General features: G+C 49.5%; 1 protein-coding gene across 4 annotated transcripts in view; it reads left to right on the top strand.

The window, feature by feature from the left end:
- The window catches only part of sdk2b (sidekick cell adhesion molecule 2b), a 1,174,030-nt gene that overhangs the window by 842,329 nt on the left and 311,163 nt on the right, over nt 1-20,538 (top strand). The gene's annotated exons all lie outside the window — the stretch shown is intronic.

Here is a 20,538-nt window from a genome sequence, read left to right as displayed (position 1 = left end):
GTCTATTGACCCGTACTGGAAATTGCATGTTGGGCTTTCAATTGAAGAAATTGTCAATTAGGTTTACTTTTTAAGCTTCCAACAATGAAACTGGTTGCAATGGTCACCGTCAAGACTTAAACAGATAAAATGACATGAAAAAAAAAATTGCTTATTGTCACAAGTAGGCTTCAAATGAAGTTACTGTGAAAAGCCCCTAGTCGCCACATTCCGGCGCCTGTTCGGGGAGGCTGTTACAGGAATTGAACCGTGCTGCTGGCCTGCCTTGGTCTGCTTTCCAAGCCAGCAATTTAGCCCTGTGCTAAACAGCCCCTTTTCATCCGGGAAAGGATGGATGTGGCAAGGATGGATGGGGCAGTCAGGAGTCTGCGTTTACAGGAAAGTTAAAAAAAATCTGAAAAAGGAAAATAAATCTCCAAAATAAAAAATGTGTACAGCCAATAATAAATATGCAGCAGCCAGTAATGGATTGACCAAATTATTGTGAAGTCTGTAAAAATGACTTCCAGAAGATCCCCTGAATAACTAACGGTTGCGCTATTTTACTAATAGAAAACTGTGCTGGGTATGCACAATTTACGTGCTGGTAACACAGTACAGTGTGAATTGAAATCAAACTTGAATAATGCATCATTGTCATTGAAACCTCAGAATAGTTACGCCTTGAATTCCCTGTCATTTAAAGTTATTTTCCAAAGTTTCAATCACTGAGTTGAATGTGATTACTCCTATATGGGCTAGTTTAGCTCAGTAGGCTAAGACAGCTGGTTTGTAATGCAGAACAAGGCCAGCGGGCTCCATTCCCGTACCAATTTACCCGAACAGCCGCCGGAATGTGGCGACTAGGGTTTTTTCACTGTAACTTCATACTTGTAACAATAAAAGATTATTATTAAATTAGTCTCCCTACAACCTCCAACCCTGCCATCCTCCCACTCTGCTCCTGATAAATCTTAACAGAGTATCCAGACTAGCATTTTAAATTACAACTCATCCCCTCTGGCCCTTCATCCACTACTCCCAAAATCTGCCCTTCCTCCGCCAATGCCCTCATCCTGACCAACTCACTGGCATTTCCACTTCTGTTCCCCCAGTACATTAACCAACACCACAACCCTAAATTGAAGGACTGTAGGCTTGAGTGCACTTGGCGCATGACTCTTCACACAGCACTACACCTAGTTGGGCTACATGAATATTTCTCTTTTATATAAGCTCCTCTTATTACTCCAGAATTAGAGGGCAATCCAAGGACAACCCAAATTCTTGACAACCATCAGAGAAACAGAAGGCACAATTCGAGAATGCACTGAAAGAGAATATCAATTTGTACCTGGATATTAATCTTCTATCTGGACCTGCAAACCAGAAACACCAAACTGAAGATATAACAGTTAACGTATTTTCTAATCTCAACTGGGAATTGTTGCTCTCTTGCTCATGTCTTCATCAGGATGGGAAAGACTTGTCTAAAGATAAGTTTAGGCCAATTTTGAAACACCAGATTGGAGTGGGGAATAATCCCTGAGAATCATAACAAATTTGTCCTCTGGCCTCATTCACATAATCTGGGTCAACTGCAGGTGACAGTATGGGTGTGGTCTACCCAAATGGAAACAGAATCCCGTAGCGCAAAATTAGCCGGGTGTTTCCCAGTGTTTGGAGTGTCGAGAAACACCGTACTATCTAACGCCCATCCGGGTAGCTCGGGGCCTCAGAGGGGAACTCCCTGACAAGGCCGCACTTCGCCCCGTTTTCTGCACTGAGGAGCTGCGCTCGCCGGAACTCCTCAGTGCAGCGAGAGATCGAGCCACCATTTTTAAATGGCATCGCGATCTCTTGAGCCCCTGATGCAACTCTCTCTCTCTCTCCCCCCCCCCCCCCCCCCCCCCACACACACACACACACACAAGCCCCAACTCATTATAAGGGGTCCCCGGGCCACCCCACAGCCAGCCCGATCACTGCTGCACAAAAAATGCCAGCTTGGTGCCGTGGCATTGCCAGCCCGTCACCCTGCCAATGCCACATGGGCACCTTGGTAGTGCCAGGATGGCACTCAGGTAGCACTGCCAGGGTGCCCAGGTAGCATCAACAGTGCCAGGCTACCACCTAGGGGCCTACAGCCCTCTGGGATTCCCTCGTTCGTGGAGACTAACACTGCACAGCACTCCCCCAAGGCCTCCAAAGCGAGGGGGTTAGATCCCACGCCTTGGTTAGATCTCGGGAACACATATTAAAGTGAGAGTAGCTGTCTCACTTGAATGTGTAGATTTGCCAGAAAGTGATCCCGTCCACAATGGGTAGGATTCACATCGTGACATCTCGTGAGATCACGTTAGATTTTGCGAGGTACGACAGGCCTATTAGATCCCGGAAGTGGGATCGCGTAGCATGTACCGGTCACGTTGTGCGGCGCTGCTTTTCGGGCGCCACGCACCCGGTAGATCCTGCCCTATGTGATAGAAGTGGTGTGAGCCATTCAGGCTCCACTCAGGGCAGTCTAATTTGGCGAAGGATCCTACAGCAATTGTAGGGCCTCTTGCTTGCTTATCTAAGAGGAGTTTGCCTTTTTATGCCAATGTCCTGGATACTTGAATATCCTGGATACCGTCTGGGGAACCACGTAGATGTAGTCAAAGGGTCCATAAAATGGCTTGACTCAATTAGGACCAGGGGCGGGATTCTCCGATATCGGCGCGATGTCCGCCGACTGGCGCCCAAAACGGCGCAAATCCCACCTGCATCGCGCCGCCCCGAACGTCGCAAAGTCTCCGGCCCGGAATGGGCTAGCAGCGACGTGACGCTATCCGCGCTGGCTCACGTGGTTCACGCCGCGCGGCGTGACGGCTCATAAGACTCGCTGCTCCCCCCACCCGACCAGAAGACCCGACCGGATGGCCGCCCGCCGCTCAGCCCCGAGGTTCCAGTCCCGCGACATTGAGGCGCTCCTGGACGCAGTGGAGCAGAGGAGGGAGGCCCTGTATCCCGGACACGGCCGCAGAGTCGCCCCACGCCACAGCCGGCATCTGTGGAGGGAGGTGGCAGAGGTCGTCACCGCTGTGGCCCTGACACCACGGACAGGCACCCAGTGCCACAAGAAGGTGAACGACCTCGTCAGGGCAGCCAGGGTGAGCCCCCCCCCCAGCCTGATATCCATAGCCCCCATATCCCCCCTCCCCCATATCCCCCTCCCCATATCCCCTCTCATCCCCCTCCCCCATATCACCCCTCCCCCATATCCCCCCTCCCCCATATCCCCCCTCCCCCATATCACCTGATCACTGCCTGCGTGTCTAACCATGCATGCTTCATTGCGTATCGCAGGAGCAAACGTCGAGGCACCCATCCCCGTAGATGCAGACCGCCCGCAGGATGCCCCTCGGAGACCACGGGAGACGGAGAGACCTGGAGCAACAGGGAGACGGCGCCCCCGTCTCATGCGGGCGCGGCGACGCAGGCGTGGGCCACCCAGCGACGAGAGGGGCAGCCACAGGCCCCTGTCACAGCCGAGCCACGAAACCACTACCCAGGACACCCCTACCCAGGACACCCCTACCCAGGAAACTGAAATACCGGACAGTGACACAGATTGGATGGGTGGAGACGAACTGCCACCCCAAAGTGCCATGGACTCAGAGTCGGACGATGCGCACCACACAACGCCACTGCTGTCACCAACACCCTCCACCACTCCACCATCGCAGAGACGCTCACCTCGGTTGGGCACTTTAGTGATGAGGCATCTGGTACACTCACTGGTGCGCACAACACAGCTGTCCTGGGACAGCAAGTGGAGGTAGGAGCAGCAGAGGGGCCGGGCGTTCGGAGGGCAGCCCGGCGCATGCGAACATCTGCCGCCCAGATGGATCCCGGGTTCCTGGAGTTACCACACCCACCCATAGGTCCGATGCAACCACCGAACCTGGGACGAGCGAAGAGGGTGACGGCCAGCTTGCGGCGGCTGCAGTCGCAGGTGGAGGAGTCCACCCGCGTCCAGGAGCTGGCAGTGGTGCCAGTCATGCGTGCCACCCAGGCCGACAGCGCACGGGTGGCGTCCGCGGTGGAGGCAATGGGTGCGACGGTGTCAGACATGGGGAGCGGTTTGCGAGGCCTGGGGCTTTCCGTGCAGGCGGCATCTGTGGCCGAGGACATGGCTGCCCTCTCACAGGAGGCCATGAGCCAGCGGCAGATTGCAGAGGGGCTCAACTCCGTGGCACAGTCTCTGAAGGCCATGGCCCCATCTCAACAGGCCATGGCCCAGTCTCAGCAGTCCATAGCCCAGTCTCTGCAGGCCTTGGCCCAGTCTCTGCAGGCCATGGCCCAGTCTCAGCAGACCATGGCCTAGTCTCAGCAGGCCATCGCTGAGGGCATCGGCGCCATTGCCCATGTGCGAGCCGGCGTCGCACAGTCACAGACAGGGTTTGCCAACCCCCTGAGCTCCATGGCTGCAAACCTGCAGACCCCTGTCGATACCAGCACGGGCCCCCAGGACTGGCAGCGCCGGATGTCGGGGGGGCATCGGATGGCCAGTCCGTTCGCATCCCCCACCCATGTAGAGGCCTGGGGGCCATCGGGCACCCGAGGGAGGAGGAGGTGCTGGGGCCCGTTCCGGGTCCCATTGTAGGGTAGGTCCCGGTACACCTCAACACCTCGGGCTCCCTCCCTTCCGTCCCAGGTGCATCGGGTGGGCAACGGGCAGGACAGGCTGGCAGCTCGCCATCCCAGTCGCCCGGGCCGCAGCCTGGCCCATCTAGGCCAGGACGCCTCAGGAAACGGCCGCCAAAGGGATCCCGTGTCAGAGGGCAGGAATCGTCGGAGTCCACCTCCAGTTCTGCTGTACCGTCTGGGGAACCACGTAGATGTAGTCAAAGGGTCCGCAAGGCCAAACAATTAGGCACTGAGTAAGTTGGCACGGGTGCAGGGCACAGATGAGTTTTAGGAGCTAGGGCACGTGCATGAACTCCTTTCATTGAGCGCAAGTGTGTGTGTGAGGGGTGGTCTTACCTCAGCCCCAGGTGAGTCTGCCCCCTTCCCCCTGGGCCGCCATCAACATCCCCCCGGGCAGAGGACGGGACCGTGCGCTGCAGTGTCACAGCCGCATGCAGGGATGGTCCGGGTGGATGGTGGTACTGTGGCCATGGGTCAGACATCGTCCAACGATGTGGAGCCAGGAGCTCATCGCAGAGCGGGTTGTCATCATCCTCCATAGCCTGCAATAGACACGCATCCACCGGCAACTGTGTGAGCCCGGCCGTTGTGCCGCAGGTGGATTGGCAATGGGGGGGCTGATGTGCATGCGGGTGGGGTGGGTGGGGTTGGGGGTGAGGGTGCTGGGTGGGTGGATGGGTGGGGGGTGTGGGTGGTCGGGTGCTGCCATGGTGTGCGGTCTGTGGCCATACTACCCGATTCCCACGCCCATCTAGTCAGTGAAGCGGGCGTCTATCAGCCTGTCCCGTGCCCGCTGGCCCAGCCGTTAACGGTGGACAGCCACCCGCCCATGTCTAGCCCGTCAGCCCTGACCATTGCCCCCATCCCCCTCATTTGGGGAGGACTGCGCCTCTTCTTGCTGCTCCTCCACTCCGCCGTCTTCTGCCTGCGGCACATCGCCCCTCTGCTGGGCTATATTGTGCAGGACGCAGCACACTACAATAATGCGGCCGACCCTATCTGACCGATACTGGAGGGCGCCCCCAGAGAGGTCCAGGCACTTGAAACGCATCTTCAGCATGCCAAAGCACCTCTCTATCGCTCACCTTGTCGCTACATGGGCATCATTGTAACGGTTCTCCGCCTCATTGCGTGGCCTCCGTATAGGCGTCATCAGCCATGATCGCAATGGGTAGCCCCTGCCGCCCAGCAACCAGCCCCTCAGTCGGGGATGGCGTCCCTCGTACATGCCGGGGATGTATGACCGCGACAGCACGTATGAGTCGTATACACTGCCCGGGTAACGGGTGCAGACGTGCAGGATCATCATGCGGTGGTCGCAGACCACCTGTATGTTCATCGAATAGATCCCCTTCCTATTGGTAAACATGGCCCTGTTATCTGCAGGTGGCCGCACGGCGACGTGCATCCCATCAATCGCGCTCTGGACCATGGGGAACCCGGCCACGGCAGAGAAGCCCACGGCCCGGGCACCTTGGCTGGCCCGGTCCACGGGGAAGCGGATGTAGCGGTGCGCAATGGCATATAGGGCATCTGTCACTGTGCGGATGCACCGGTGCACCGATGTCTGCGATATGCCGGACAGGTCCCCACTCGGTGCCTGGAATGACCCCGTTGCATAAAGGTTCAGGGCCACCGTAACCTTGACGGACATGGGGAGAGGGTGTCCCCCACCAGTGCCACGCGGTGACAGGTGTGCCAGCAGGTGGCAGATGTGTGCCACGGTTTCCCGGCTCATCCGGAGTCTCCTCCTGCATTCCCGGTCCGTGAGGTCCTGGTATGACTGCCGGGGCCGGTACACACGGGGCGTCCTCGGGTGCCTCCGTTGCCGTGGGGCCGCGACGTCCTCCTCCCCCCTCCTCGTCCTGTCTGTCAGGTGCCCCTCCAGCCTGGGCGGCTGCCGCCTGCCCCTCTGCGGCAGCCTGCGCCGCCTCTCTGGCACGCTCCTCCTCCTCCTCATCCAGGGCAACATGGACATTAGCGGCTGCCGCCTCAGCGCCAACATCGCTGGATGACTGGAAAACATGACGGCCTGTGGGTGGGTGGGGGGGTAAACAACGACATGTCATCATTGCCAATACCCCCTCCTCCCCCCAGCCAGGTGGCATGGACCGCATGGGTCTGACTGTTGGAGGCTGGCACCTGGCCAGGTGGACCAACTCACTTGCCCTCGCATCCCCCCTCCCCGGCATGGAAATTCGTCCGGCGCCGACCTAGCCCCTTAAGGTTGGGGCTCGGCCCCCAAAGATGCGGAGCATTCCGCACCTTTGGGGCGGCGCGATGCCCAACTGATTTGCGCCGTTTTGGGCGCCAGTCGGCGGACATCGCGCTGTTTCCGGAGAATTTCGCCCCTGGTCTTTGATAACATCGTGTCAATTACATGGGGCGAAATTCTCCGGAAACGGCGCAATGTCCGCCGACTGGCGCCCAAAACGGCGCAAATCAGTCGGGCATCGCGCCGCCCCAAAGGTGCGGAATGCTCCGCATCTTTGGGGGCCGAGCCCCAACCTTAAGGGGCTAGGTCGGCGCCGGACGAATTTCCGCCCCGCCAGCTGGCGGAAAAGGCCTTTGGTGCCCCGCCAGCTGGCGCGGAAATGACATCTCCGGGCGGCGCCTGCGCGGGAGCATCAGCGGCCGCTGACGGCATTCCCGCGCATGCGCAGTGGAGGGAGTCTCTTCCGCCATGGTGGAGACTGTGGCGGAGGCGGAAAAGAAAGAGTGCCCCCACGGCACAGGCCCGCCCGCGGATCGGTGGGCCCCGATCGCGGGCCAGGCCACCGTGGGGGCACCCCCCGGGGCCAGATCGCCCCGCGCCCCCCCCAGGACCCCGGAGCCCGCCCGCGCCGCCTTGTCCCGCCGGTAAGGTAGGTGGTTTAATCTACGCCGGCGGGACAGGCATTTTAGCGGCGGGGGGGGGCCCGCCAACCGGTGCGGCGCATTTCCCGCCCCCGCCGAATCTCCGGTGCCGGAGACTTCGGCAACCGGCGGGTGCGGGATTCACGCCATCCCCCGGCGATTCTCCGACCCGGCGGGGGGGTCGGAGAATCTCGCCAATGAAAACACTGGCATGACACCAAATGTGTCTGCAAATAACGCGAAACGGCATTTTTAGCCCCCAAATGATAAAGTCACGAATGACCTTTCAATTATTATCTTACTGAAGCGTTATAATTTTCAAGGCTTGCCTTAACAATTACTCATCAAACTAGAAAGATGATGAAATGGTTTGTGTGTGAATTCAGTAGACTTCAGACATCAGTGTGGGCATGAAGAGCAGTATGTTAGCATATTAAACTGAAAGCCTGGGTAATAGTCCAGCCCACTCTGCTCTACGCATGCAAGACTTGGACTGTCTGCCAGCATCATGCCAAGAAGCTCAACCACTTTCATGTGAACTGCCTTTGGAGGATTCTGAAGATCAGATGGCAGGACGGAATACCAGACGCTGAGGTGGTGCTCACCCAAGCTGGCATGCCAAATATCCACGCCACATTGAGACAGTCACAATTGATCTGTTTCGTTTATGTCCTTTAGGGTAGGAAATCTGCCATCCCTACCTGGTCTGGCCTACATGTGACTCCAAACGGCAATGTGATTGACTCTTAACTGCTCGAGGGCAATTCGTGATGGGCAACAAATGCTGGCTTTGCCAGCAACACCCACACCCCATGAAAGAATATATTTTTTAAAAGAATTGGGCTGGCCTTGTAGCCAAGAATATCTGACACACAACTTACAAAAGTGAATCTTCTCAGGAGAGATTGCATCTGGAGTGCGCTCTCATGGCTGTCAAAGGAAGTCCTATAAATAAGGGCATTCTGAAGGCTTCACTCAGAATTTTGTTATCGACTTCAACTCCTGAGAGAAGCTCGCCCAGGATCACTTGCCTGGCACAACTAAATAAATAAATGGTGCCGCCTCCTTTGAAAGCAAATGCACATCAGAGTTGGAGACAAAATGAAAGTAGAGGAAACCCTGAGCCAGCAAAGTGTCCAAAACTCAGTCATCTGCAATATCCTGAGCTATTTGCAGCAGAACCTTCTGGTGATAGCTCAGACTTGTCAGTCATCTATCGACCCACCGAACCCTGCCAAACACCCCAGATGGTGAACGTAGTGAACACCAAAAACCTCAAAAATATTGATTAAATATTTATACTGTTCGTGAAACTAGTTCAAGTTTCTACTTTAAGCAATTACTGTAGAACAAACCACTGGGTTAAATATTTCACTTATCTACTCACTGGAAGCTGCACATCCGAGCATCAATTTAATGCTCCCAGCAAAGATCCTCATCTGCTTGGAGTGCACGGTGGAATTTCAAGTGCATCTTGCACACAATATATGTCCATTATTTCAAATGGAAGATTATGCAAAACTCGTGTTCAAATGTTCCACATGCATTCTTACTGCTCAAACAGAGTCAGAAAATTACCTCAGGAAAGGCAATGCTTATCCTGGATGGCAGTGCTGTGTACTTGAAGTACTCAATTGTTGCCACAGGATGGCATAAAACAGCTCTGTAAGTCGCTTCATGCACTGTAATCGTTTAAAAGTAGGAATGTTAACTTATTTAAGTGTAAAGTTTCTGCACTTCATTAATATTTTGATCATTAATCTCTATAGTGAACACCTGAAAATTATGAATCTTCTGTAAGATAATAATTGAAAAGTCAGTAGTGACTTTAGTTTTGGGGGGAAAAATGCCCTTTTTTGTTTTTTTAAGTGATTTCTGAAATTCCAGCCTTGAAATGAAAATGAAATGAAATGAAAATCACTTATTGTCACAAGTAGGCTTCAAATGAAGTTACTGTGAAAAGCCCCTAGTCGCCACATTCCGGCGCCTGTTCGGGGAGGCTGGTACGGGAATTGAACCGTGCTGCTGGCCTGCCTTGGTCTGCTTTCAAAGCCAGCGCTTTAGCCCAGTGTGCTAAACCAGCCCCTTCGGTATGGAGTTAGAATGTCTGTGTTGGATCCTGTGCTGTGCTGTGTGACAGCTGTTTCTTAATAACCAGAGGACCATTTCTTGAAGTCTGCCTGAGTTGTGGTTCCTGATTGTAATTGAAGCTGTCATACTTTCGCCTTGTTTACTCGACGTGGTTCATTCTGAGCTGGATCTGATATGGATCTGTGGCAATCATTTCTGTTTCTTTAATGCGGCTCAGTTCAGTAACTCCTTCCAACCAACCCCTTGAAGTAGCTGGGAGAAGCACGGCTGACTAAGTCGACTTATTTAATGATCTGGGATTGCACTCTGCAATTCTGCCCATTCTTCCGCAAAATCACAAATCAGTGGCCTTGATCATGCACGTACCTCTTCTGATTTGAATGTAGCTAAATTCCGCCTGCCTTCCAAGGGTTAATCTGTGTAACAGTTTAAATACAATTTGTCCATCAACGTTAATCATTTAGTGCTCTCACAGGGCCAGAGGCAGAGCTATAACCATTTGTACAGATGATTAAACCTCAAGAGTTGCTGCTGATTGAGGCTGTTGATATTATTGGACTTTAATTAAACATTAAATTGCAGGAAGTTATTCAGAAAGGGTGATAATTGACATAGTGAAAAGTAACAGGAAGAGGATGACTAATTGACCCTTTCCTCCTGTTGCAAAACAGAGGCTGAACCCAATTCAAATGAACAAAGAATTACTTCTCGTGACTCCAATTTGCTCAACTTTTCTCCTAAATGCAGCAAACCTATCACATTGCCAAAAAAGTAACCATTAATTTGGATCTCTGATTGCTCAGAGAAAGAGACTGGGCAAATGTTTTTCATTCTTACCTGAAACCAGCAAATAACGCGCGCATAGATCTGGATATGGCAAAATGGTCTTGATTGAATGTTGCCCTTCAGGGCAGTGACTCTACTGATTGTAATCGATTGAAGTTGGGAAGAAAATGAAAAATCTCCGGTACACTGATAAGTGGATTCCTTGTTGTTAACTTACCTTCAGATTTTTCACCAATTTCTTATTTTATTCATCCTCCTGATCTCACTCTTGGACAGAAATCGTTATAAATTGTTTCAATTTTTATGCCTGCAATAACATTTTACGGTGATGAAAAACAAAATTCAGTAACCAGAATCAAAGAACACAGATTGAAGATGAGTCCAACCCAATAAAGGATCTACACTCTGCTGGTCCACTAGTATGTGTAAAGAGAACAGGCCAGTTAATGTTGAAGTCTGGCTGATCATTGATGAGTCAAGGCTACTTCTGAACACATGAAATTGACAGGCAGGAATGGATGAGTTGGTCCATCAAGCCTGCCCAAACCCCCACTCCCCTGCCTCATAATCTCCTGCGAAGGTGAAGAGAAAGACCTCTGAGCCAGAAGGGAAAAAAATACTCGACAAACTTCTCTGACCCTCTCGGCCAATCAAAAAGCAATACATGAGATAACATGGGCCAGCTGCTACCTATAAAGATCCCCCCCCCCCCCCCCCCCAATTAAGAACTGTTCCAGCTCCTTTGTGAAATCATAGAGTCAATACCCAGGCTCACTCCTCTCTTGGGAAAGAATTGCCTAACATCAAGACCTTCCCTACCTGTGGATAGTTTAAACCAGTGTTTTTCAAACTTTTTTTCCCGGGACTCGCTTTTACCAACTGGCCAACCTTCACGACCCATGCCAGCACACCTTCGTGACCTACACCGGTCAACCATCGCGACACACCATTTTGGCTTACCTTTAATGCAACAGGTGAGCCTACCTGGTCCTCACAATCTCACTTGCTTTGTAATTCATAATTCAGTGTTGCATTTCTGCTAAGGAGTTCAGCTGACGATTTATGTTCTCGCACCCTTTCAAAAAAAAAAACAAGAGGTTTGTCCTCGACTCACCATGTTTAGTCTTCCAATGCCTTTAGGTCTTGAGCGTTTTAAATTTTCATTTGCCAATACGTCCCAACATATAACGCATATGGGCTTTGCATCCTGATTTGCATTGGCACAATTAACAAAGCCGTACCTCAAGGAATCATCTTTATATTGCTTTGTTTCTGATTCCAGCTTCTTAATGGAATGGATTTTTCACCAAAGGCCCTGGAGCTCATACCAGCCGTGTGACTCTCCTAAGCAGCTCAGACCAGCAATGCTTTGTCTAGCCGTGGACTCTCCTGTGCAGCTCACACCAACAATGCTTTGTCCAGCAGTGGACTCTCCTGAGCAGCTCACACCAGCACTGCTTTGTCCAGCAGTGAATTCTTCTGAGCAGCTCACACCAGCATTGCTTTATCCTGTTGTGGACTCTTCTGAGCAGCTCACACCAGCACTGCTTTGTCAGAAGAGTTCACTGCTTTATCCTGTCGTGGATTCTTCTGAGCAGCTCTCTCCTGCGATCATGAACACCGCAACCCTCCCAATGACACCCCCCTGCACCTCACCCGCGGGTTGCGACCCTGATTTTGAAAAACCCAGGTTTAAACTCCTGTCCCATGGTCCTTCCCAATGGCATAATGATAATGTCACTGCAATAGTAATCCAGAGGCCCAGGCCAATGCACTGGGGACATGGGTTCAAATCCCATGTGGAATTTTAATTCAATCCATCTGGAATTGAAAGCTAGTTTCATTAATGGCAACTGTAAAACTATCAGCGATTGTCTTAAATGTCCTTGCCCGTTCACTCATGCCCTTTAGGGAATAAAATCTGCTGTCCTTACCCAGACTGGCCTACATGTGATTCTAGACCCACACCTGTCCTCTGAAATGTTCAGTTCTAGGGCAATCCGGGATGGGTAACAAATGTAGGCTTTGCCAATGATGTCGTCATCCCATGAAGTTAAACTAGAATAACCTTACAAAAGGCACCTTCTTCAGCTCTTTAATTATTTTATAGGCCTGGAATAAAATATGATCATTAAAAGATAGGACATGAAACTAATAATACAGACATGTCTGTATTTCAGTGGGTATAATGGATTGCACATCTAGAATTCGGTGCAATATTCATTCCTTTCAGCAGTAACACCATTTCTCTTGGTTTTTTATAGAATCAATTGGCAGAACCTCTAATATGCATGTGGGTCGCAAAAGAGGGAAGAATGATGTTTAGATTACACAGCAGGTTGAAAATAATAATAATCGCTTATTGTCACAAATAGGCTTTAATGAAGTTACTGTGAAAAGTCAAGGACAAAATGATTGAGGATGGCTATTTTTCAGGGTGGGTTTGACAATGGTTATGAGAAGGGTGGGGGTTTGGTAGCAAGGTCTGAGAAAAGAACGAGCAACATATCAGTTAGCTTTCATGAAAGAGTATGGAATGCAGCAAAGAGAGGATAGGGTTACTAAGTTGTCTCCAACAACTCAGTTTGTCAGGTTTGGTTGCATAGTAGTAATGTTACTGGACTTGTAATCCAGAGATTTAGACAAATAATCTGGAGACATTCAAGTCCCACTATGGTATTTGGGGGATTTAAATTCAATTAATTAAATAAATCTGGAATAAAAAACTACTACTATATGGTTACCTTTACTAACTTATCGGATTGTCATAAAAACCCACTCGGTTTACTAATGTCCTTTCGGGAAGGAAACTTGCTGTCCTTACTCAGTCTGACTCCAGACTCTCAGTAATGTGGTGAATGCCCCTCCGAAATGGCCCAGCAAGTCAATCAGTTGGCATCACCACTTCTCTGAGGCAGTTAGGAATGGGCAATAAAAGCCGGCCTTACCAGTGACACAAACATCTCATAAATCAGTAACTAAAAATAATGGAGAACCTGGGGTAAAACGGGGGAAAATGCGCCAGCACTGAAGGACTAGACACTTAAGAAAAGAGCATAATACAATATAAACTATAAAGCAAACTGCATTTATTCAAACGTGTTATTATCAAGTTGCCCTCACCAGTGAATAATAATTAGATGTAGGGTGATAGGGTTTTACAGCACAGAAAGAGGCCATTCATCCTATCGTGTCTGTGCTGTCTATCAAGCACCCAGCCTAATCCCATTTTACAGCCTTTGGTCCGTAGCTCGTATGCTATCGTGTTTCAAGTGTTCATCTAAATGTTGTGAAGGTTCCCGCCTCTACCACGCTTTCAGGCAGTGAGTTCCAGATCCTCGCCACTGTCTGGGTGAAATGGTTTTTCCTGAAATCCCCTCTAAACCTCCTGTCCCGACCTTACACCTATGCCCCCTGGTTATTGACCCCTCTACTAAGGGGAAACGTTTCTTCCTATCTGCCATATCTATGTCCTTCACAATTTTGTACACCTCAATCCGGTCTCCACTCTGCCTTCTCTGCTCTCAGGAAAACAACCCCAGCCTAACTGGCCTCTCTTCAGAGCTGAAATGCCCCAGCCTATGCATCATCCCTGTGATGTTCCTCCGCATCCTCTCCAGTGCAATCACATCCTTCCTATAGTGTGGCGACATGAACTGCACACAGTACTCTAGCTGTGATTTAACAAGCATTTTATATCGCTCCATTATAACCTCCCTGATATATTTTATGCCTTGGCTAATAAAGCCGAGTGTCCCATCTGCTTCACAACCACCTTATCTACCTGTCCTGCTGTCTTCAATGATCTTTGGACATGCACACCAAGGTCCCTCTGATCCTCTGTATTTTCTAGTGTCCGACCATTCATAGTGTATTCCCCTGCCTTGTTCGTCCTCCCAAAATACATCACCTCACACATTTCAGGGTTAAATTCCATTTGTCATTGTTCTGCCCATCTGACCAGCCCGTCTATATAGTCCTGTAATCTAAGGCTTTCCTCTGCACTATTTTCGGGTCATCACACACCACACATTTTCGGGTCATAGAACATAGAAAATACAGCACAGAACAGGCCCTTCGGCCCACGATGTTGTGCCGAACCTTTGTCCTAGATTAATCATAGATTATCTTGAACTTACTGATCATGCCTCCGCATTCACGTATCCAGATCATTATTGTGCACTGCAAACAGCAAGGGACCCAGCACCGATCCCTGCCGTCCGCCATTGGACACAGGCATCCAGTCATTTAAACAACCATCGACCATTACCCTCTGTCTCCTGCCAGTAAGCCAATTTTGGATCCAATTTACTAAATTGCCCTGGATCCCAAGGGCTCTTACCTTGATCAGACCCTGTCAACAGCCTTACTGAAGTCCATGCAGATTACATAAATTACACTTCCCTCATCTACACACTTAGTCACCTCCTCGCAAAATTCAATCAAATTTGTTTGGCATGATGTCCCCTGACAAAGCCATAGCCAATCCTATATATTCCTTGACATCCAGGATTCTCTGGATTTTTTGATCCCACCTTATATCTTTACAGGAACATATTGGCCCTGAACTCTTATTATTTCCTTTTTGAATGATTCCCACTGCTCTAATGTTGATTTCCCCACAAGTAAATGCTCCCAGACCACTTTGGCCAGATCCTGTCTTCTAATATTAAAAATGGCCTTCCGCCAATACAGAATCTTAATTTGCAATCTATCTCTGTCCCTTTTCCATAACTACGTTAAACCTTACTGAGTTATGGTCACTGTCACCAAAATTCTCCCCCACTGACACTTCTACCACCTTCTCAGCTTCAATCTCTAAAATTGGGTCCACTACTATTCCCTCTCTTGTAGAATTTTCGATGTCCTGGCTCAAAACTCTCTTGTGGATTCACTTTAAAAATGTTGCCCCCTCTAAGCTTTTCATACTTTGCCTATGCCAATTAATATTGGGGAAATTGAAATGCTATTATTACAGTATTAGTTTTACACTTGTCTGAGATTTGGCTACATATCTGCTCTTCTATCTCTCCCTGCCTATTTGTGTCCCTGCCTACTCCCAGTAACGTGATTGCCCCCTTTTTGTTTTTAAGTTCTACCCATATGGCCTCAATTGAGGAACCTGCTAAGAAACCATCCCTCTTCACAGCAGTAATTGACTCCTTGATCAATATCCTGACAAAACCTCCTCTTTTACCGCACATCTCCCCCCCCCCCCCCAGCCACATACTCCCCATCTCACCTGAAGATTCTACACCTCAGAATATTGAGCCGTCAGTCCTGCCCATCCCTCAACCATATCTCTGCGACAGCAATAATATCATATTCCCATGAGTTAATCAACGCCCTCAATTCATCTGCATTACCTGTAAGATGCTTTGAATTAAAATAAGTGCCATCAAGCCTTGCCATATTCCCGTGTGCCTTAACATGTCTATCTTCATCCTGCCTTTCAGACTGACTTGGCTTTTCTATATTTAGCTGTGCATCACCCCCTGCTGTGGCTCCACTCCGCAACCCATCCCCCTGCCAAATTAGTTTAAGCTCCCACCCCATTAACAGCTGTAGTAAACCTTCCCTCAAGGTGGTCCTTTTACAGGTCGTGTCTGACTTTCTGACTTGTACATATCCCACCTTCCCCAGAAATGGATCCTGTGATCCAAGAAACTAAAGTCCTTCCTCCTGCACCATATCTTCAACCACGCATTCCTCTGCACTATCTTCCTATTCCTATACTCGCTAGCTCGTGGCACCAGGAGTAATATAACCAAGTTTTGCGGTCCTGCTTTTCAATCCGCTAACTAGCTCCCAAAATTCTTGCTGCAGGACCTTATCCCTCTTTTTAGCTCTGTCGATCGTACCAATGTAAACCTCTGACTGAACGGCAAGAACAACAACTTGCATTTATGGAATAAAGTAAAACATCTCAAGGCACTTCACAGGCATGATTATGAAACAAAATGTGGCACTGAAACACAACAAAATATGAAGACAGGTGACCAAATATTTGGGCAAAGAGGTAGGTTCTAAGGATGGTCTTAAAGGAAGACAGAGAGAGAAAGTGAGTTTCAGAGAGGAAATACTACGGTTTCGGGCCTTGGTAGCTGAAGGCACAGCCAACAGTGGAGGAGTGATGAAAATCGTGGATGTGCAGACAGCAGAATGTGAGATTGCAGAGACCTCAGACGGTTTGTGTAGATAGAGGTAATAGTAGAGATGCGGAGAGGACGAAACCATAGCACAATTTGAAAACGAGATTGGGAATTTAAAAATCAGAGCGTTCCAGGACTGAGAACCAATCTCGGTCAGTAAGTACAGATGGATGAACAAAGTTAGGATACAAGTTAAGTTTTCGAAGAGCTCACAATCGGCTTAGTAACCAATCTGATTACAACTTGGCATGAGATCAATGTTTTTCAATACTGGAATATTTTTATTGTAGCCTTCATGAATCTGCATCAGTCCCGTGATTATTTGATTCTGATAATGATGTAGATTTGTATGTTTTTTATTGAATGTATAAAAGATCAAAGACAGTATGGAAATATAATTATGAACTGATCCTATCCTGGAACCATTTGATTAAAGCCCATAAATAGGATTATCTTGGTGCTGGAATCTTTGTAAATGTAATTTCCTGACAGCTGATCTTCCATTGCTTGCAGCCTATGATTGCATATTCTGTGAAAGAGCACTGTGAAAAAGCTTATAATGCAGTGTTATTTAATGTAGAATTACATCCAGGTTCAGGGTGCAGGAATCATTGAATTTAATTTACATACAGCAGGAAACAAGGTCTAATATAAAACATAGCTATCAGCAAGCAGCTAGGGAGCCAATTTGTTTATTTGGCACATAGCTAATACAAGTCCACCTTGTCAGGTCAAGATTGTATTAAAGGGATATGAGTAGCTATTATATCGAAATACCCGTTTATTATTTGATCAAATATCTGATCCAATCAAGGGCAATAAATCGGGCTTTTGGAGGAATAGCAGTAGTACTCTGTGTTTCTGGTTGGTTATCTCCAGCTAATGCGCTTTTTGCACTCCTATGAGAAGTGTTTCTCTTCATTAACAACCCATCTACTTTTTACAGGCATTGTGAGTTTGTCCTGTCTCTTCAGAAAAGAATGTTCACTCCATTCTTTCCCACAATGGACTTAGATTTTCATTTTACATGGTGTCCGCCATGTTCTTTCTGGACATATATATTTTGCAAATGGAACCTTCATTTCCACTTATTTCACAATCTCAGTAAAAATGTTGATTGCTGTTTACAAATCGTGCAGGGGATTGGGGGTAGACTACTAGATTGGATTGAGGATTGGCTGACGGACAGAAAGCAGAGGGTTGGGATAAATGGGTCCCCGTCTGGCTGGTGAACTGTAACTAGCGGAGTGTCGCAGGGGTCAGTCCTCGGAGCTCAACTGTTCACAATCTTCGCAAGCAGGGACAGAGGATGACATAGCAACATTTGCGGATGATACTAAAATAGATGGGAAAGCAGGCAGTGAAGAGGAGATAAAGATTTTACAGATGGATATAGATTGGCTAGGAGATTGGACCAAAATTTGGCAGATGGAGTTTAATGTGAGGTTATCCATTTTGGCCAAAAAAATAGAAAGGCAAGTTATTATCTAAATGGAAAGCAAATTCAAAATGCATCTGGGCAGAGGGATCTGGGTGGCTTTGTTCATGAATCACAGAAAGTCGGTATGCAGTGTCTTTATTTTAGGTCTTGTTGCTCGGTAGATTTTTGGCGCCACAGTTTTAAAAACAAGCTTTGCAGTTGTATTTTGCAACAAATGAATCAAACCAGGTACAGAATGTTCCAGCTTTTGTACTGTACTGCACTACTGGGCTTGAAGCCTGGATATCCTAACTTAAAATGAGTTTGAAGCTAGTTTAGAGTACTTCTAAAATTATGATTTCAGCATTTCCAAATGGTTGAAAGGGTTGTTCTCACAGCCTGTGTTGTATTTCACTGGTACTGCTGTTTATTAACCTCTGGTCCTTAAGTTTCCTCTCTTTTAAACCTTTAAAGCTGCAGTAAATCTTCCTTTTTTAAATTAAAAAAAAACTGCAGGAACTTTTCTCTCTTTGAGCTACTGCTCAGCCAACTTGTTATTTGCTGCAAGCGAGTGCTGCAACTGTTCTCCAGCCCTGCCTGCCTGCATTAACTTTTTTTAACTTCAGTACAGCATGGCCAACACTGCTGCAATCTGCTGAACTTCGGGGGCCGTCACCTATTTCATAATGTAAATACGTCTTTTTGTAAATATTACTCACTGTCTTGTGAACTGGCCAGGTGATTTGACCCTGCGTCACTCAGGGTTCTGCAATTTTTTGTATTTTTTGCTCACCCACCTTTGTGATCTGACCAGGTTCTTTCACTCTGCACCACTCAGGATCTTATTTCTTTCTTTGCAGGTTTCCTTCTTAGGAACACATTCCCCTGTTCGGGCTTCAGCTGCTTTTAGTCTTTCATATCTTGGGATTCTGTTCGAGGTTCATCATTTTAAATGCCACATTTAATATCACCGCTAACCACCATGTTGTATTTCCGTGTCGCCTTTCAAATCACCACTGCTCAACATGTCATGTAACACTGCTGCCAACCATGTTGTGTTATGGGTTTGGCTCAATGACGAGACCTTGAAACTTGCATGTTTAAGCATAGAATCATTACAGTGCAGAAGGCCATTCGGCCCATCGAGTATACACCGACCCTCTGAAAGAGCACCCTACCGCGCGCGGCCCATGTCCCTTCCCCATCCCCGTAAACCAGTAACCCCACCTGACCTTTTTGGCCATTAAGGGGCAATTTAGGGTGACCAATCCACCTAACCTGCACATCTTTGGACTGTGGGAGTGATGCGCAATCAATATACTCGAGACTAAGGTATTCAGTAACTGAGGCTTTAATGCACTAGAACTGATCCCCAGCAGCTTCGTAACAGAAAGTGAAGGCTGCTGGGCCGGCACCATCTCTTATACCCCGTCTTCAGGGCGGAGCTACTTCACACAGCCAATGGTAGACTCCAGGGTCTCAACCAATGGCATCGGCCTCTCAGGTACCGCAATACCTGGTATTACCACGTTCACCCCCTGTTAAGAAGGAGTCCGGCGGGGGGGGGGGCAGTGAAAAAAAAATAGCCCTTCACATGGTAGGACCAGGTACTGAGGCACCGTACAATCGAGGATTCAATCAAAATGTTCATTTATTGTGAGAGTCAGGATGAAGCAATAAGCCGCTCTGGTGGCCTGACCGTCCTCCTGGAGCATCGGAGCTTCGGTGGTGATCCTGGTGTAGGTCTCAGTGGTTGCGACTCCGGGAGCATAGTTTCGGCCTCCTCGGCAGCTTCGTCACACCTGGGCGGCGCTGTTGGGGCAAGCGGTTGGCCTGGGGGAGGGAAAACCTGTAGGGGGTGCCGATGAGTGGCCGGGCCAGGGCCGGATTGGCGGGAGTACTGAGCCGTCCCACTGCTGCGGGGTTGGTGGAGGTGGGGGTAATGGGTCGGGAACGCGTGGGGTTCCAGCGGGCGCTAGGTCCCGAAGGGAGACCGTGTCTTGCCTGCCGTCGGGGAACGCCACGTAGGCGTACTGCGGGTTAGCGTGCAGCAGGTGGACCCACTCGACCAACGGGTCCGACTTGTGCACTCGCACGTGCTTCCAAAGCAGGATGGGTCCGGGTGTTGCTAGACAGGTTGGGAGCGAGGTCCCAGAGGAGGACTTCCTGGGGATGACAAGAAGACGCTCGTGAGGTGTCTGATTTGTGGCTGTACAGAGCAGTGACCGGATGACATGAAGGGCCACCGGGAGGACTTCTTGCCAGCAGGAGACTGGGAGATTCCTAGACCGGAGGGCCAGTAGGACGGTCTTCCAGACCGTTCCGTTCTCCCTCTCTACCTGCCCGTTTCCCCGGGGGTTGTAACTGGTCGTCCTGCTCGAGGCAATGCCCTTGCTGAGCAGGAATTGACGCAGTCCGTCGCTCATAAAGGAGGACCCCCTATCGTGTGTATGTACGCGGGGAAACCGAACAGTGTAAAGATACCCTGGAGGGCCTTGATGACGGTGGTTGTGGTCATGTCTGGGCCGGGGATGGCGAAGGGGAACCGGGAGTACTTGTCAA

Source organism: Scyliorhinus torazame, chromosome 18 (assembly GCF_047496885.1).
Source record: "Scyliorhinus torazame isolate Kashiwa2021f chromosome 18, sScyTor2.1, whole genome shotgun sequence".
In the NCBI taxonomy this organism is placed as follows: Eukaryota; Metazoa; Chordata; class Chondrichthyes; order Carcharhiniformes; family Scyliorhinidae; genus Scyliorhinus; species Scyliorhinus torazame.
The sequence above is the reverse complement of the archived record's forward strand: the minus strand, read 5'-3'. Positions and strand labels throughout refer to the sequence as shown.